The sequence below is a fragment of the Geospiza fortis genome, unplaced genomic scaffold, assembly GCF_000277835.1.
Source record: "Geospiza fortis unplaced genomic scaffold, GeoFor_1.0 scaffold874, whole genome shotgun sequence".
NCBI classification, from domain to species: domain Eukaryota; kingdom Metazoa; phylum Chordata; class Aves; order Passeriformes; family Thraupidae; genus Geospiza; species Geospiza fortis.
The window spans coordinates 1442809-1445725 of record NW_005054456.1 but is presented as its reverse complement, the minus strand read 5'-3'; positions in this window follow the sequence as shown (position 1 = coordinate 1445725).

Here is a 2917-nt window from a genome sequence, read left to right as displayed (position 1 = left end):
GTGGCCGGGCCGTGACCTGGAGCAGGATCCGGGTTCGAGTCCCGCCCCGGCCACAAACCCGGCGCCTTTTCCCGTCTCGGTGGGGAAAAGGTTTTACAGCCTGCTTCAAGATTAGTTCCTGGCCGACCTGAGTCCCGCAGGCTTTCCCAGTGTTCTCCCCAGCCTTCCCTAGCTGCTGAAGCACGTACCAGGGCTTTGATTGCAATGAGAGTGGGCTCAGCATTCAGAAATCTGCTGTAAAACTCGTTAGGAGACGTGATCCTAGTTCTTGACAGTGTTCACGTTTGGACTGACCTGGGCAAACCCACTTTAAGTGATCAAAGCATCAAAGTTTGTGCTTACTTTACAATATTTTCAGTTATGCAATAGCTGTTGCATCAAACATATTTGTCTCTTACATGCAGGGTCCTTCAGGGTCTTTCCCAGCACCAAATTTTAAAAGGTTTTAATTTTCTCCTGGGATAAAACAGTTCTTTTGCCTGCGTACTACATGTTGAAACAGTTAAGATAGAAAAGTTAGGGTTTTTCAGCATTTCAACTACCTTAGTTGGGAACACACCTAGATGAATTATTCTCGTAAACAATTGAAGGTAGATGCTTCTAGATAACTGATTACAACTCTTGTGTCTGTACCTTAATATTTATTATGGTACCTCCTTGCCTTTTCTGTTAATCAAGACTGACTTGAGCATATTCCATTTTTCTGTGTTTGGGGACTCTGTGTCTCATCAACTGTTGTTGATGCTTACACTTCTTTCACTGATATTATGTTATTAATGAAGGACTTTGTGCTGACATGCACAGAGATGCATGGAGTTGACTTAAAAGACTCACAAGATTACATTTAAAATATTTAAAGGATTTTTTAATGTATTCATATTGAAAAACCCAGAGAAAAAATCCTTATCTTGTATTACTGCAGAGGAGAAATACCTTTCACAGTCCTGTGCCCCTTACACTGTGGCCTACCACAGCCCATAATGACACTCTTCTGTGAGGTGGTACAGAATTGCCATCTCCTGCAAAGACTGAGCAAGTAAATATGTACATAATTTTACTTAATTTCTAATAATTATGACCAGTCTGATTCACTGGAAACTTAGGATCTGCAGCTGTGAAAGGAATATACTGTTAATCATCTTTTGCTGCCACCATTCTCTAAAAGCAATACGACACTTTTACAGAACCTGCACCAAAATCCTTGTCTGGTGCTTCAGCACAAGCATTTCACAGCTTGGAACAGCTTCCATACCTTCATTTTCCATGGCTAGAATTGCCTAAAAGGCAAATCAGGTGAAAGTTCCTAGCAAAACTTCTAGCTCTGAATGGAAATCTACTCACAAATATGCTGGTTCTCTTAATACAAAAGCCACCTGCAGGATCTGACTACAGCACTAAACTATGTGGATTTTGCTATTTATTTTTATTGTGGAGTTATTGTATTATGTCCTTGCCACTGAGGGCAGCAAACAGCTTCAAATGCCATGTACCAGGATACTGTTAAGGAAAAAGCCAACAATATCCAAAATGTGGCTGAGAGCTCAAAAACATCTGCTCCATGTTCTCAAATTTTCCAGTGCCAGGCACATCATCCTGCTGTCTGACCAGGATTCACTGTAGCCAAGAGAACTTTAATGGGAATATATGTCCAAAGGAAAGAGGGGACTGTCAGGGTGACCCTCAAAGGAGGGTATTGAGGGAAGGGGAAAGTTGTCCTGTGGAACAGAACTATGGAAATGAGGAAATCACAAGTTGTTGAGTTAGATAACACCATGGCAAGAGGGTTTAGAAGGGAGAGGACATGTTAAACAGAGCCTTGGGAGGGTGAAGGATGGATATTCATAGTGGGGCAACAGAGACTGAAAGAATGAGATATGTGAGTACAGTGAGACAGAGGGACTGGTGGGCATGAAATGGGCGATGTTGTGGGGGTGTTTAATAGTGTCAGGGAAATAGCCCTGTGGGTGAAATCAACACAGTCACAGTCACAAAATGCCATCAGCCTTAGATAAATTAGGAGCCCATGAAAAAAACGTTTTAGCTTTGTATAATCTACCCTCTTTCTCTGGTTATTTCTGCTCCTAAAGACTGCCTGAAACTCTCCCTATAAACAGATGAAGAAATGGAGCACCTCTCTTATGAGGAAAGGTTGGGACAATTGAGATTGTTCAAACTTGAGAAGAGAAGCTTTGGAATGACCTGATTGTGGCCTTCTGGTGCCTGAAGGAAATTTACAACAAAGATGGAGAGAGATTATTTACAAGGGCCTGGATTGACAGGACAAGGGGGAATGGCTTCAAATCAAAAGCAAGTGGGTTTAGACTGGATATTAGGAGGAAGTTGTCCCTGGAAGTGTCCAAGGCTGGGTTGGACAGGGCTTGGAGCCACCTGGGATAGTGGCAGATGTCCCTGCCCATGGCAGGGGATGGATCAAAATGGTTTTTAAGGGCCCTTCCAATCCAAACCATTTCATTATTCTACAGTTAATAGCCTGTTACGGCAAACCAGATTTCCCACTTCTTCCCAAGTGTTAGGAGCCTCAGCAATGTCCACCAGCCAGTGTGGCACTGCCCTTCCAATCTATTTCACCACAACCTCCTCTAGGTATAAACTAGGGCCACACGTAGCACGTTTGGTTTTATTCTTTATTCCTCGAGCTGTCTGGGCCTGCACAGAACCACCCGCTGGAACTTCTGCGAGCGAGAACATCTCGGTTCGAGCTCGGAGACGGAATTTTCGCTGTGTAGCGATCAGCGCGGTGTCCCCTGGCCGGAGAGCTCTGCAGGACAAGCACGCTGCGCTCCGATCAGCGCGGTGTCCCCCAGCCGTCCGCTCCCCTCACGTTCCGTCCCGTCACGGAGCCGGGCCCGAGCGGCAGCGGCCCGAGCGCTGCGCCTGCGCCCTGCGGCCGGGCCCG